A 17,745-nucleotide genomic window follows, 5' to 3' on the forward strand; every position below is an offset into this window, starting at 1 on the left:
ACCAAAGCCACCACTGATGATGCTCCCCTAACCAAGAAACGGAAAACAAAGAAGAGAGACCGGGATGCTCCCATAGAGCCCCTTGACGTCGAGCCAATCTTAGTGGCTCGTCCTGCGTCCGAACATCGAGAGCGACAGTTGATAGTTCATGAGCCTGCTTCCTCAGAGGCTCCTGAAGCTGAAGACAATCCAGCTGTTGACCCCACCGCAGCTGAAGACATTGGTCCTCACGACAATGTTGAAGATGATGAAGTCCTTCCTGAGATCGAGCGCAATTTGGTATCATCGCCTGTGCTCACGCACAGCGAGCTCATCAGCATTGGTCGTCCTTTGACGCCAACTGCTCAGGATGCATCATGGGCTGATCACCCACAACAACAAGACACCCCAAGTGCTCCCCACCCACAAGATGACGATGACTTTGAGGCCCAGCCGACTCCATCTCCACAAGCGTCGCCAGCGTTCCGCAGGCTTCACAAAGGATCAAGGCCCCAAGTCACTCCAACTGTGAACGTCTCTGAGTTTGAAGCCAAAATGGCTGAAGATATTCCGGCTGCATCAGCCGATGAAGAAGAAGAACCACGTGATGAATACAGAGTTGCTACACCACCAACAATTCCTGAAGTTGTTCTCGAGGAGAATGTGTCCGACCCTCCAGCTCCTGAAGTGGAGGTTACCCATACTGAGGCAGCCACCAACATCAACACTAAAGCCAATGATGTTGTCATGGCTGAAGCTAATGTGGTGCCAGAAGTGCAAGCACCTGAAGCCAATGTGGCCCCTGAAGCCAATGTTGCACCAGATGTAATCATTCCTCCTGAAGCTATTGTGCCACTTGCAGCCCGTGTAAACGACAATGCCAATGCTCCTATACCCCCTCCAAGACCTCATATTGTTGAGCTGGCATTTGATCGTGGTCAACCTGTTATGGTCCGATGGCCCATTCTGGTTCCTCCACCTGTTGCGGGTCCACAATTTGACTATCATGTCGAGCACAGGCCTCAAGTCTAGAAGCCCAAGCCAAGACTTCCAAGATTCCCAGGCACTGCAACCTCACCTGGGGTCTTCAATGTGAATGGCTTCGTGGCACATAACACCTTCTTCAACAATGCCAAGAACCCTTACACCAAACCTCACATTTCATCAGATCGGTTCTGGAGCTATCAGCAGCGCAGCTACTATTCCTGCGTCTTATACAATCAAGGGCGCACATTTCCCCATATGCGTCTTGACACTAAAGCTCTAGCTGGCCTGCCATGTCTAGAAGAAGCGTTGGATTGCTTCAGAGATGCTGGACTCCTGCAATTTGTCACAGACAAGGAACACTGGAATGAAGAGCTACTGTTACAGTTCTATGCAACTCTTCACATTCGAGGCTACAACAGGGATCCAAAGACTTGGGTCCTTGAGTGGATGACAGGCAATGTCCATCATGAAGCCAAAGCTCTTGATATCATTGAGCTCACAGGCCTGCCCACTCCTGGTGAATACTATGAACCAGGTTGTCAACAACACCAGAATGCTTTGGAGAGCATTTTCCAGAAGCCAGAACCCAACATGAGCCAAATGTTGAGCATGATGAAGCCTTTGCCCCTCGACACTGAATACCCATCTGAATTCTTTGTTGAAGACCTAGAGTATCTACCTCGCACCATTTACCATATCATCAGAAAAACTCTATGGCCTGTCAAAGGACATTCATCTGCAGCGAAGCTTGAAGGAGCAATGAAGACTTTGGTTTTCTATATCTTCAATGGCATTAGCTTCAATGCTCAAGATTTCTTCATCAGGAAGTTGGCTGCATCTGGTTCCGACATTTTTGGTCTGAAGTTCTATGCTCCATGGGTAATGCGTCTTATCAAGCTGCACTCTGCCTTCAACTATCAGCCGTCTGCGCACAATCATCTTCTATTCTTGCCAGAGGTTGATTTGTCTATTGAAGCTATTTACCCAGAGCTTGCTAAGGATCCCATTTATCTTCACAATGCTGATCGTCAAAGCTTCAACCAGCCCATTGAAGCAGTTCAGGCAGTCTCTCGTGTTTATCCCTTGGCTGGCAATACACGTGCCCCTCGCGCTCAAACTCACGCCACTAGAAGCACCATTTCCCAAAGGCCTCGGAAGCGATCTCGTGTTCTCAATGAACGAGAGCTTCTCATCGCGCTACACCAGAAACAGGATAAGCATCACAACTAGCTTAAGCGTAAGATGCAAAGCCTCTTGGTGGATGTCAATCACATTTGCAATCTTGCCACCAAGAATGCCTTTGTTACTCATGAAACCTGCTGGAGGTCTTGGAAGAGTTTGACATTGCTTGGTACTGAAGCTAATCTGCAAGACGATGGCTTCACCGAAAGATTCAAGTTTGACTCAACTCCTCCAAGGAATGCTCACTTGCGTCAGACTCCCTCACTTGAAGACTCTGACTATTCGTCTTCAACTGCGACAGTGAATGTCAGAGTCATCGATGACCAAGATGATGCCACTTCACCTCCTCCAACTTCAGCGTGTGTCGACACTGCACCAAGTTCTTCTGCACCACCGGACCTCAACAACGACCCTGCTGCCTCACCTGCACCTCATGGGAACGAGTAGGCGCTCTATGTCTTCAAACCTTTTTGGTCCTTACTGACAAAAGGGGGAGAAGCATATGAGTTGATAGTCTTCAAGTAGGTCCATATGGGTGGTTGCTTTACTTTTTGCTACTTTTGCCAAGTGCTTACAACTCTCGTTTTTTATATATTTGGTTCTTTGAGTTGTAACACTTAAACTCGATGGTCGTCTGCTACTTATTTGCTATTCTGTGATGTGATGATAAATTCCGCATGTGCGATGATAACTTCCGCACTTAGGTCATTTTGCAGATGTCCATTTTTCATTATGCATGTCATTATCTTCATAATATCAAATCATGCATGATGAATTGTCATCATAAGTTGAAGAGGATCTCCACAAGTACAACCTGCCATGTGCATTTGCATTCCAAAAGCAAATTACTTATATGCACATCTTCAGGGGGAGCCTTTGCCACTTATGAAGACAATACCCTATCCTTTACAATTTCACATATTTTATTCCCCGTTGAAAACTTCAACCAGTTTGTCATCAATCACCAAAAAGGGGAGATTGTAAGTGCATCTGGTGCCACCCCTAGTTGGTTTTGGAGTATTGACGACAAACCTGGTTGAGGGACTAATGTGTTTGTGAGAATTGCAGGATAACACAGGTAGAAGTCCCTCATTGATTCGGTTTTCCTACCAGAGATGACCCCTAAAAATGTATGAAGACATTGAAGTCAAAGGTGGTATGTGAAGACATTCACATTGAAGACTATGACAAGAGAAGACATTGCGTGAAGACTATGGAGCATGAAGACTTAGTTGTTTCGTCGTTCTTTTTCTTCTTTGTTGAGTCATAGGAACCACCGTACTATTAAGTGGGGTCCAAGTGAACCAGTCAGAATGACTGAAGTGATGCTTAACCAAAATCCTATGTCTTTGAGCGAAGACAATGAGAGCAAATCTTATCCAGAGCTAGATAAGTCAGCTTTGCTTGTAGCTCAAGTAAAGTTGTCGTGTGTGTTTGAAATCTGACCGTTGGAACACGTGTCAGTTCCTTAGTGGCCCAGGGTCATTTCGGACAAATCAGGTCGGGTTGCCTAGTGGCTATAAATAGCCCACCCCCTACAACCATAAATGGTTGGCTGCTCAAAGTAAGTGTATGGCTTTTGTCGTTTGAGAGCAACCCACCTCGAAGCCTTTGAGAGAGAATTCCTTGTGAGGATAAAGCCCTAAACACCCAGAGCCAAAGAGTGTTAGGCATCATAGAAGTCTTCCTGTCTGTGTGATCTGAAGACTTATCACACTTGAGGATGGTGAATCCTCCAGCCGGTTAGGCATCGCGTTCTGAGCATCCAAGAGTCATTGTGGATCGCCGGTGAACGAAGTCTGTGAAGGTTTGGAAGTCTACCTTGAAGACTTACCAGAGTGATTGGGCGAGGACTGGGTGTCCTTAGCTCAATGGGAATAAGGTGAAGACGCGGTCTTCTGAGTTGAATCTCAGCCTCCCTAACCAGGCGTACAGTTGTCACAGCAACTGGAACTAGTCCAACAAATCTTTGTCTTCAACGAGCCACTGGTTCTATCCTTCCCATCTCTTGATTTGCAGATTGGTCCTTGTGAAGTCATTGCCTGTTTGCAGTATTTATTTGTCTTCACTGTGTGACTGCTTGTTCTGATTGGCTTCATACTATCTTCCATCCTGATCTATACTGCCTAGCTGCTATTAGTCTTTGTGCTTTCATTTCATTGAATACTTGACTATGGCTTGCTTAGTGTAGTCTACCTTCCGCTGCATGGTAATAGGTTTATTTCTATCGTCTGTCTTCGAAACTTCCTATATTTGAAGACTTTCATAAAAATCGCCTATTCACCCCCCTCTAGTCGATCACTAGCACTTTCAAATTGCAATTGCTCCAATGGCTGAGATTATAGTTTGTTAGTTTTCAATGAAGTTTACGATTCATACTTGAAATTGTGATTGAATTATTACTCTAGCATAAGAAATCATATGACAAGAATTATATAAGTTGCTGTTCTAAGAATGATCATGATGCCCTCATGTCCGTATTTTATTTTTATCGACACCTCTATCTCTAAACATGTGGACATATTTTTCGATTTCGGCTTTTCACTTGAGGACAAGCGAGGTCTAAGCTTGGGGGAGTTGATACGTCCATTTTGCATCATGCTTTTATATCGATATTTATTGCATTATGGGATGTTATTACACAATACTTGTGCATATTATCTCTTATTTTACAAGGTTTACATGAAGAGGGAGAATGCTGGCAGCTGGGATTCTGGGCTGGAAAAGGAGCAAATATTAGAGACCTATTCTGCACAGCTCCAAAAGTCCTGAAACTTCACGAAGACGTTTTCAGAATATATAAAAAATACTCAGCAGAAGAGATTCACCAGGGGGCCCAACCCTGCCCATGATGGTGGGGGGCGTGCCCTACCCCCCTGGGCATGCCCCCTACCTCGTGGGCCCCTGGTGTCCCTCCGATGGCCATCTTCTGCTATATGAAGTCTTTTGATGGAAAAAAATAAGAAGCCATCTTCTCGGAGGAAACTCTGCCGCCATGAGGCGGAACCAATCTAGGGCTCTGGCGGAGCTGTTCTGCCGGGGAAACTTCCCTCCCGGAGGGAGAAATCATCCCCATCGTCATCACCAATGCTCCTCTCATCGGGAGAGGGCAATCTCCATCAACATCTTCATCAGCACCATCACCTCTCAAAACCCTAGTTCATCTCTTGTATCCAATTCTTGTCTCCAAGTCCGGGATTGGTACTAGTAGGTTGCTAGTAGTGTTAATTACTGCTTGTAGTTGATGCTAGTTGGTTTATTTGGTGGAAGATCATATGTTCAGATCCTATATGCATATTAATACCCCTCTGATTATTAACATGAATATGCTTTGTGAGTAGTTACGTTTGTTCCTGAGGACATGGGAGAAGTCTTGCTATTAGTAGTCATGTGAATTTGGTATTCGTTCGATATTTTGATGAGATGTATGTTCTCTCTCCTCTAGTGGTGTTATGTGAACGTTGACTACATGACACTTCACCATTATTTGGTCCTAGAGGAAGGCATTGGGAAGTAATAAGTAGATGATGGGTTGCTAGAGTGACAGAAGCTTAAACCCTAGTTTATGTGTTGCTTCGTAAGGGGCTGATTTGGATCCATATGTTTCATGCTATGGTTAGGTTTACCTTAATACTTTTGTTTTAGTTGTGGATGCTTGCAATAGAGGTTAACCATAAGTGGGATGCTTTTCAAAGTAAGGGCAGCACCCAAGCACCAGTCCACCCACATACCAAATTATCGAAGTACCGAACGCGAATCATATGAGCGTGATGAAAACTAGCTTGACGATATTCCCATGTGTCCTCGGGAGCGCTTTTCTCAATATAAGAGTTTGTCCAAGATCGTCCTTTGCTACAAAAAGGATTGGGCCACCTTGCTGCACTTTATTTACTTTTGTTACTTGTTGCTTGTTACAAATTATCCTATCACAAAACTATCTGTTATCACATATTTCAGTACTTGCAGAGAATACCTTGCTGGAAACCGCTTATCATTTCCTTCTGCTCCTTCGTGATCATCAACGACGGTTCAATCCTAAAATGAAAGAAGTGGTAAGAAAGGAAATACTAAAGCTCCTTGAGGCAGGTATAATCTATCCCGTTGCTGATAGTCAGTGGGTAAGTCCTGTCCATTGTGTCCCTAAGAAGGGAGGTATTACTGTCGTTCCTAATGATAAAGATGAACTGATTCCTAAAAGAATTATTACAGGTTATAGGATGGTAATTGATTTCCGCAAATTAAATAAGGCAACTAAAAAGGATTATTACCCCTTACCTTTTATCGATCAAATGCTAGAAAGATTATCCAAACATACACATTTTTGCTTTCTATATGGTTATTCTGGTTTCTCTCAAATACCTGTGTCAGCCAAAGATCAATCAAAGACTACTTTTACTTGCCCTTTTGGTACTTTTGCTTATAGACATATGCCTTTTGGTCTATGTAATGCACCTGCTACCTTTCAAAGATGCATGATGGCTATATTCTCTGACTTTTGTGAAACGATTTGTGAGGTTTTCATGGACGATTTCTCCGTCTATGGATCTTCTTTTGATGATTGCTTGAGCAACCTTGATCGACTTTTGCAGAGATGTGAAGAAACTAATCTTGTCTTGAATTGGGAAAAGTGCCACTTTATGGTTAATGAAGGTATTGTCTTGGGGCACAAAGTTTCTGAAAGAGGTATTGAGGTTGATAAAGCCAAGGTTGATGCTATTGAGAAGATGCCATGTCCCAAGGACATCAAAGGTATAAGAAGTTTCCTTGGTCATGCCGGATTTTATAGGAGGTTCATTAAGGACTTCTCAAAAATTTCTCGGCCTTTGACTAATTTATTACAAAAATATATACCATTTGTCTTTGATGATGATTGTGTAGAAGCATTTGAAATACTTAAGGAAGAATTGATCTCTGCACCTATTGTTCAGCCACCTGATTGGAACTTACCCTTTGAAATTATGTGTGATGCTAGTGATTATGCTTTAGGTGTTGTTCTAGGGCAAAGAGTTGATAAGAAATTAAATGTTATTCAATATGCTAGTAAAACCCTAGACAATGCTCAAAGAAATTATGCTACTACCGAAAAAGAATTCTTAGCAGTTGTATTTGCTTGTGATAAGTTCAGACCTTATATTGTTGATTCTAAAGTAACTATTCACACTGATCATGCTGCTATTAAATATCTCATGGAAAAGAAAGATGCTAAACCTAGACTTATTAGATGGGTTCTCTTGCTACAAGAATTTGACTTACATATTGTTGATAGAAAGGGAGCTGAGAACCCCATTGCAGACAACTTGTCTAGGTTAGAAAATGTGCTTTATGACCCACTTCCTATTGATGATAGCTTCCCTGATGAGCAATTAAATGTCATAAATGCTTCTCATACTGCTCCATAGTATGTTGATTATGCTAATTACATTGCTGCTAAGTTTATACCACCTAGTTTCACATACCAGCAAAAGAAAAAAGTTCTTCTATGATTTGAGACATTACTTTTGGGATGACCCACATCTCTATAAAGAAGGAGTAGATGGTGTTATTAGATGTTGTGTACCTGAGCATGAACAGGAACAGATCCTATGCAAGTGTCACTCTGAAGCTTATGGAGGACACCATGCTGGAGATATAACTACACATAAGGTATTGCAATCTGGTTTTTATTGGCCTACTCTCTTCAAGGATGCCCGTAAGTTTGTCTTATCTTGTGATGAATGTCAAAGAATTGGTAATATTAGCAGACGTCAAGAAATTCCTATGAACTATTCACTCGTTATTGAACCATTTGATGTTTGGGGATTTTACTATATGGGACCTTTTCCTTCCTCTAATGGATATACACATATTTTAGTTGTTGTTGATTATGTTACTAAGTGGGTAGAAGATATTCCAACTAGTAGTGCTGATCATAACACTTCTATTAAAATGCTTAAAGAAGTTATTTTTCCAAGATTTGGAGTCCCTGGATATTTAATGACTGATGGTGGTTCACATTTTATTCATGGTGCTTTTCGTAAAATGCTTGCTAAATATGATGTTAATCATAGAATTGCATCTCCTTATCACCCTCAGTCTAGTGGTCGGGTAGAATTGAGTAATAGAGAACTCAAATTAATTTTGCAAAAGACTGTTAATAGATCTAGAAAAAATTGGTCCAAGAAACTTGATGATGCATTATGGGCCTATAGAACTACTCCCTCTGTAAACTAATATAAGAGCGTTTAGATCACTACTTTAGTATTCTAAACGCTCTTATATTAGTTTACGGAGGGAGTACATATAAAAATCCTACGGGTATGTCTCCGTATAAAATAGTTTATGGAAAAGCATGTCACTTACCTCTCGAACTGGAACACAAGGCATATTGGGCTATTAAAGAACTCAATTATGATTTCAAACTTGCCGGTGAGAAGAGGTTATTTGATATTAGGTCACTTGATGAATGGAGAACCCAAGCCTATGAAAATGCCAAGTTGTTTAAAGAAAAAGTTAAAAGATGGCATGACAAAAGAATACAAAAGCGTGAGTTTAAAGTAGGTGATTATGTATTGCTATACAACTCTCGTTTAAGATTTTTTGCAGGAAAACTTCTCTCTAAATGGGAAGGTCCTTACGTTATCGAGGAGGTCTACCGTTCCGGTGCCATAAAAATCAACAACTTTGAAGGCACAAATCCGAAGGTGGTGAACGGTCAAAGAATCAAAATTTAAATCTCAGGTAATCCCATAAATGTTGAAACCAATGGTATTGAAACCGTAACCCCGGAGGAATACATTAGGGACACTTTCCGGAACGTTCCAGACTCCGAAAAGGAATAGGTATGTGGTATGGTAAGTAAACCGACTCCAAAACAGTTTTTAAGGCAATATTTCTCCATTTTGGAATATTTAGAAAAATAAAAAATAAGAAGCATTCCGGGAAGGACACGAGGGCTCCACGAGGGTGGAGGGCGCGCCCCATACCTCGTGGGCACCTCGTGTGCTCTCCAGACTCCGTTTTCGTACACGGCACGTATTTTGGTCAGTAAAAATTCATTATATAATCTCCCGGAGGTTTTGACTCCCGTATCACGCAAAAATCTCCTGTTTTTGTTTCGAGCTATTTTTCTGACAGATCTAGGTCGTCATGTCGTCTTCAAGCGCCCCCAAGGACCAGTTCTTCGAGAAGGCCATCAACCCCTACCTCGCAGAAGTGTTGCAACACCCTCAAACCATTGAGATGCGTGAGGGGTTGTTGCACATCCGCGATGCTGAGGGACCAAGGAGGACCAGAAGCACGGAGGCAAGGCTCGAGGCATTGGAGCAAGAAGTTTTCAAGTGTCAGGAGAAGGTGGAGCGTGGACTCAATTCCAATCACATTATGATCACAGAGTTCACCAACAACCACGAGCTGGACGTCAAGGACATTGGGGAGGCGATCTTCAAGCTTCATGAGAAAAATGAGCACCTCCAAGCCCAGATCTATGACCTGCAAAATCGAAACTGTGAGTATCAATATAGATTCAAGAGGATGAGTTTGGCTGCAGATTTGAGGTTTCACGAGACTCGCTCATCCTTCTATGATGGTGAGCCTACGCCTTGGAAGAAGGACGACAAGCCTACGCCATCAACAAAATCACCACCGTCTCCACCAACAAAGAAGAATTGAGTATCTGGTATCGGCACTCCCCTTGGCAACTGCCAAGCTTGGGGGAGTGCCCCGGTGTCGTATCACCATCACTTTTATCTTTACCGTTTTCCTTAGTTCGATCCTTTTGGTATTATCTTTATTTAGTATAATAAAGTTTATGGCATGATCTAGTTGTGAGTTTTGCTTTATAATTCTTCTATGTAATCGACTCCATGAGCTATATATATAATAAAGATTAGTGTTGAGTCAAGGGTTTGATTATTCTGCCATGATCCTAAGAGAAAGAAATAAAAAACAAAAAAACAAAGAGATCATGTGAGTCTTATGGAGAGTAATGAGCTCACATAGAAAAAGGTATGATGAATAAAAGTTGTTGAGGGTTGACAAACATAGTTTTGGTCATCGTTGCAATTAATAGGAAGTAATAAAGAAAGAGAGGTCTTCACATATAAATATACTATCTTGGACATATTTTATGATTGTGAGCACCCATTAAAATATGACATGCTAAAGAGTTGACGTTGGACAAGGAAGACAACATAATGGGTTATGTTTTCTTACATCTGAGATAAATTATAATGTCATGGATCACCCAACATGGTTGAGCTTGCCTTTCTCCCTCATGCTAGCCGAATTCATCGCACCAAGTAGAGATACTACTTGTGCTTCCCAATACCCTTAAACTAGTTTTGCCATGAGAGTCCACCATACCTACCTATGGATTGAGTAAGATCCTCCAAGTAAGTTGTCATCGGTGCAAGCAATAAAAAGCTCTCTGAATATGTATGACTTATTAGTGTGGGAGAAATAAGCTTTATACGATCGTGTGGTCTGGAAGAAATAAAAGCGACAGACTGCATAATAAAGGTCCATATCACAAGTGGCAATATAAAGTGACGTTCTTTTGCATTAAGATTTTGTGCATCCAACTATAAAAGCGCATGAGAACCTCTGCTTCCCTCTGCGAAGGGCTTATCTTTTACTTTTATCTCCTACATTACATAAGAGTCATGGTGATCTTCACCCTTCCTTTTAACATTTTATCCTTTGGCAAGCATAGTATGTTGGAAAGATCCTGGTATATATGGCTAATTGGATGTGAGTTTTCATGAACTATTATTGTTGACATTACCCTTGAGGTAAAACGTTGGGAGGCAAAACTATAAGCCCCTATCTTTCTCTGTGTTCGATTAAAACTCCATACCCATAAGTATTGCGTGAGTGTTAGGAATTGTGAAAGACTATATGATAGTTGAGTATGTGGACTTGCCGAAAAGCTCTTATTCATTGACTCTTTCCTATGTTATGATAAATTGTGTAAGTGCATCTAGTGCCACCCCTAGTTGGTTTTGGAGTATTGACGACAAACCTGGTTGAGGGACTAATGTGTTTGTGAGAATTGCAGGATAATACACGTAGAAGTCCCTCATTGATTCTGTTTTCCTACCAGATATGACCCCTAAAAATGTATGAAGACATTGAAGTCAAAGGTGGTATGTGAAGACATTCACATCGAAGACTGTGACAAGAGAAGACATTGCGTGAAGACTATGGAGCGCGAAGACTTAGTTGTTTCGTCGTTATTTTTCTTCTTTGTTGAGTCATAGGAACCACCGTACTGTTAAGTGGGGTCCAAGTGAACCATTCAGAATGACTGAAGTGATGCTTAACCAAAATCCTGAGTATGCACCATTGCTACAGTTCGTCGTGCCAATACACCACGTGATGATCGGGTGTGATAAGCTCTACATTCACATATAACGGGTCAAGCTAGCTTTGCCCAGGCAGAGTACTCGGGTTAAACTTGATGAGCCTAGCATATGCAGATATGGCCTTGGAACACTGAGACTGAAAGGTCGAACATGAATCATATAGTAGATATGATCAACATAGTGATCTTCACCAATGAAAGCTACTCCATCTCACGTGATGATCGGACATGGTTTAGTTGATATGGATCACGTGATCATTTAGATGACCAGAGGGATGTCTATCTAAGTGGGAGTTCTTAAGTAATATAATTAATTGAACTTTTATTTATCATGAACTTAGTACCTGATAGTATTTGCATGGTTATGTTGTTGTAGATCAATGGCCCGTGCTACCGTTCCTTTGAATTTTAATGCGTTCCTAGAGAAAGCTAAGTTGAAAGATGATGGTAGCAACTACACAACTGGGTCCGTAACTTGAGGATTATCCTCATTGCTGCACAGAAGAATTACGTACTGGAAGCACCGCTAGGTGCAAAACCTGTTGCAGGAGTAACTCCAGATGTTATGCACGTATGGCAGAGCAAAGCTGATGACTACTCGATAGTTCAGTGTGCCATGCTTTACGGCTTAGAATCGGGACTTCAAAGAAGTTTTGAACGTCATGGAGCATATGAGACGTTCCAGGAGTTGAAGTTAATATTTCAAGCAAATGCCCAAATTGAGAGATATGAAGTCTCCAATATGTTCTATAGCTGCAAGATGGAGGAGAATAGTTCTGTCAGTGAACATATACTCAGAATGTTTGGGTACCACAACCACTTGACTCAACTGGGAGTTAATCTTCCTGATGATAGTGTCATTGACATAGTTCTTCAATTACTGCCACCAAGCTACATAAGCTTCGTGATGAACTATAATATGCAAGGGATGGATAAGACAATTCCTGAGCTCTTCACAATGCTAAAGGCTGCGGAGGTAGAAATCAAGAAGGAGCATCAAGTGTTGATGGTTAACAAGACCACTAGTTTCAATAAAAAGGGCAAAGGGAAGAAGGGGAACTTCAAGAAGAATGGCAAGCAAGTTGCTGCTCATGTGAAGAAGCCCAAGTCTGGACCTAAGCCTGAGACTGAGTGCTTCTACTGCAAAGGGACTGGTCACTGGAAGCGGAACTGCCCCAAGTATTTGGCGGATAAGAAGGATGGAAAAGTGAAAGGTATATTTGATATACATGTTATTTATGTGTACCTTACTGATACGTCTCCAACGTATCCATAATTTTTGATTGTTCATGCTATTATATTATCTATTTTGGATGTTTAATGGGCTTTACTAAGCACTTTTGTATTATTTTTGGGACTAACCTACTAACCCAAGGCCCAGTGCAAATTGCTGTTTTTTGCCTATTTCAGTGTTTCGCAGAATGAATATCAAACGAAATCCAAACAGAATGAAACCTTCAGGATAGTTGTTTTTGGAACAAACGTGACCCAGGGGACTTGGAGTGGACTCAAGAAACAAACGAGGCAGCCACGAGGCAGGGGGCGCGCCTACCCCCTGGACGCGCCCTCCACCCTCGTGGGCCCCTCATAGCTCCACCGACCTACTTCTTCCTCCTATATATACCCATATACCCCGAAAATATCCAAGAGCACCACGAAACCCTATTTCCACCGCCGCAACCTTCTGTACCCAAGAGATCCCATCTTGGGGCCTTTTCCGGAGCTCCGCTGGAGGGGGAATCAATCACGGAGGGCTTCTACATCAACACCATAGCCTCTCTGATGATGTGTGAGTAGTTTACCTCAGACCTTCGGGTCCATAGTTATTAGCTAGATGGTTTCTGCTCTCTCTTTGGATCTCAATACAAAGTTCTCCTTGATCTTCTTGGAGATCTATTCGATGTAACTATTTTTGCGGTGTGTTTGTCGAGTTCCGATGAATTGTGGGTTTATGATCAAGATTATCTATGAACAATATTTGGTTCTTCTCTAAATTCTTATATGTATGATTTAATTATCTTTGCAAGTCTCTTAAAATTATCAGTTTGGTTTGGCCTACTAGATTGATCTTTCTTGCAATGGGAGAAGTGCTTAGCTTTGGGTTCAATCTTGCGGTGTCCTTTCCTAGTGATAGCAGGGGCAACAAGGCACATATTGTATTGTTGCCATCGAGGATAAAAAGATGGGGTTTATATCATATTGCTTGAGTTTATCGCTCTACATCATGTATTCTTGCTTAATGCGTTACTCTGTTCTTATGAACTTAATACTCTAGATGCATGCTGGATAGCGGTCGATGTGTGGAGTAATAGTAGATGCATAATTGTTTCGGTCTACTTGTCGCGGACGTGGTGCCTATATACATGATCATGCCTAGATATTCTCAAAATTACGCACTTTTCTATCAATTGCTCGACAGTAATTTGTTCACCCACCATAATACTTATGCTATCTTGAGAGAATCCACTAGTGAAACCTATGGCCCCCGGGTCTATCTTTTATCATATAAGTTTCCAATCTATTTTATTTTGCAATCTTTACTTTCAATCTATATCATAAAAATACCAAAAATATTTATCTTATTGTTATTATCTCTATCAGATCTCACTATTGTAAGTGACCGGATTGACAACCCCTTTATCGCGTTGGTTGTGAGGTTCTTATTTGTTTGTGCAGGTACGAGGGACTTGCGTGTAGTCTCCTACTGGATTGATACCTTGGTTCTCGAAAACCGAGGGAAATACTTACGCTACTTTGCTGCATCACCCTTTCCTCTTCAAGGGAAAACCAACACAGTGCTCAAGAGGTAGCACTTTCTAATGCTCGTAGTAGCGCCTAGGTATTTGATACCAGTTCTGTTTCTCACATTTGCAACTCAAAACAGGGGCTATGGATTAAAGGAAAATTGGCTAAGGACGAGCTGACGATGCACGTGGGAAATGGTTCCAAAGGTGATGTGATCGCCATCGGCACGCTACCTCTACATCTACCTTCGGGATTAGTTTTAGATCTGAATAACTGTTATTTAGTGCCAGTCTTAAGCATGAACATTATATCTGGATCTTGTTTAATGCAAGATGGTTATTCATTTAAATCAGAGAATAGTGGTTAAGAATGGATCCTTTCTAGAGAAGGAGTAAGATCCTCGTAGGTCAACCAGAGTAAGATCCTCGCACCATAGTGGTATGGTAATCCTATTCTGGAGGTCGTTTTACTTGACCATGATGAACCTATGAACTATGAGGAAGTGATGATGAGCCCAAATTTCGCGAAATGGCTTGAGGCCATGAAATCTGAGATGGGATCCATATATGAGAAGAAAGTGTGGACTTTGGTTGACTTGCCCGATGATCGGCAAGCAATAGAGAATACATGGATCTTCAATAACAAGACAGACGCTGATGGTAATGTTACTATCTACAAAGCTCGACTTGTTGCGAAAGGTTTTCGACAAGTTCAAGGAGTTGACTATGATGAGACCTTCTCACCCATAGCGATGTTTAAGTCTGTCCGAATCATGTTAGCAATTGCCGCATTTTATGATTATGAAATTTGGCAAATGGATGTCAAAACTGCATTCCTTAATGGATATTGTCGGTGTCAAAACCGGCGGATCTCGGGTAGGGGTCCCGAACTGTGCGTTTAGGCCGGATGGTAACAGGAGACAAGGGACACGAAGTTTTACCCAGGTTCGGACCCTCTCGATGGAGGTAAAACCCTACGTCCTGCTTGACTAATATTGATGATATGGGTAGTACAAGAGTAGATCTACCACGAGATCGGAGAGGCTAAACCCTAGAAGCTAGCCTATGGTATGATTGTTGTTGTCTATGTTGTCCTACGGACTAAAACCCTCCGGTTTATATAGACACCGGAGAGGGTTAGGGTTACACAAAGTTGGTTACAATGGTAGGAGATCTACATATCCGTATCGCCAAGCTTGCCTTCCACGCCAAGGAAAGTCCCCTCCGGACACGGGACGAAGTCTTCAATCTTGTATCTTCATAGTCCAGGAGTCCGGCTAAAGGTATAGTCCGGCTATCCGAACACCCCCTAATCCAGGACTCCCTCAGTAGCCCCGAACCAGGCTTCAATGATGATGAGTCCGGTGTGCAGATTGTCTTCGGCATTGCAAGGCGGGTTCTCCCCCAAATAACGTGTACCTGTTGAATAAAGTCCGGTTTCTTGTAGATGTTGCACTCCTTGGCTTCTACGCCCAATAATGGCTGCTTCCCACGTGTCAAACGAATATGAAAAGTCTGAGTGTTTTTACATTCACACCCCTAGCCGCGTAAATGAGCTGCCCTATTTAAGGGGACGAGGATTTAGATCCAAACCACATCTTCCCCCCTTCGCGAGTGTTCATCAGAGCGCATCCGACAAAGGTCCATTCCACCATGGCCAGCCATCGCAACTCCTCCTCTCGCCCTTCCAGCCCTCAGCCTGGGTACTGGGAGAGATGTTCCGTCCCGCAAAGTGAGCTAGTGACACTCCAGACCAAGGGATTCCTCCCCCTGGCCTACATGATCCCGGTTCGAGCCGGTCTTGCCATCTATAACGGCGGAAAGCAAGCGGAAAGTGCCCCCAATCCCTCCAAAGGAGAGCGGGTATGCCTTGTCCCTTATTTAATAAGGGGGCTCGGGTTTCCAATCCATCCATTTCTCCGGGGGCTGCTGGAGTTCTACGGCCTCCAACTACACAATCTCACGCTTGCCTCCGTATTGCATATCGCGGGATTCGTAGCCCTCTACAAGCTGTTTTTGGGCGTCGAGGCTCATTTTGGGCTATGGAAAAGGTTATTCTGCCTTGTGCCCCGCTCTAAGGAGGGGTCAATGTATCAAGTGGGCGGAGCCGAAGTGTGGCGCATCGCCGGGACCGGATATCTGTCCGGAACCCAAAGAAGGCGTCCGAAGACTGGCCCTCGGAATGGTTTTATATAGAAGATGCCCCGCTGTCGGATCCTGTCCGGATCGGCCTCCCTGAATTCGACAGTGCTCCCTTAAAGAAGCGCCTAAGCTGGCATCCACGGATCCCTCACAGGGAAAGTGACAGGGACATCATTTACCTGATGGGCCGAATAAGATTGTTAGCCCATTCCGGACTAACCATGATCGGGGTTATGGCCGAATGCATCATGCGGGGGGTGCAGCCGCTTCAGTATAGAAGCCATCCCATGTGGGACTTCAATGGGGAGGACGACGCCAACCGCTACGGCCGTAAGGGGCCGGATTCAGCTGCCGCTCTACTAAAGATCTTGTCCACTTTGTATAAGGGAGAAGAGGAGGAATTTCTCTGCGTCAACCCACAGGGCGGATTCTCTATGCACAATCCCCCAAGCTGGGTAAGTGGTCGCATTTACTTGCCCATCCGTTTTGTATTCCCATTGTTAAATATTCAGTCTGACGACTTCAACGCAGGAACTGTGCCGGGTTGTTAAGGAAATAAGCAGCCCTCCTCCACAACCCGAGGACCCAGGACGGTCCCTCGACCCGGACTCTCAAGAGGATTCGGACATATCTGTGGAGCTGATTGATGGAGTGTTCCATCAACTGAGCAAGGACAACGCCTTGGTGGCCATTACGGCCGATTACCCAGGGCTAATTCCGGCCTCCTAGGTAACTGAGATCGAAGTCCCAGTACCCCGAATAGGTGTCCGCCCTCTCGTGTTTTCAGTTTCCTGATTACAACCGAACTTTGCAGGGGAGGTTTTTGAGGCGGAAGGCCGAACCTGCGGTGACAAGCCAACGAGGGGCCGCAGGGCCCTGTGGGCAGAAAAGAAGTGCAGTCCGGACCGAGGCGTCAGCGCAAAGGTATGGCGTGCCCCCTATCCCAGGTGTTATACCTTCGAGGCACATTGACACTCGTGCTCTCTTCAGGACAAAGAGACCTCGCCGGACTATATCTGGAGAGGCTGCCAATCGCGCCTCCACCAGCCAGGCTCCAAAGCCTGGTCCAGAGGCGGAGGCGAACGCAAGGCGCGCGCCAGACGCTCCTCCGACGGAGGATGTGGACGGGTTGTCTGCCACCAACTCTGAGGTGGAGAGTGCCATGAACCACAGGCGTCGCCGAACAATTCTACGCGACGCTTGTGTCTCCCAAGGGGCGTTAGATGCCTTCAATTCGGGAGATGCGTACCTCCGTGCCGCTCAAAATGGTCTAGCCAGAGCCACGGAGCAATATGTAAAAGACATATGGGTAAGAAAATTCTGGTAATTATATATATATACCAGTAGCCCCCGAGACTTGAAATAGTTAGA

The sequence above is a fragment of the Triticum aestivum genome, chromosome 6A (assembly GCF_018294505.1).
Source record: "Triticum aestivum cultivar Chinese Spring chromosome 6A, IWGSC CS RefSeq v2.1, whole genome shotgun sequence".
Lineage (NCBI taxonomy): Eukaryota > Viridiplantae > Streptophyta > Magnoliopsida > Poales > Poaceae > Triticum > Triticum aestivum.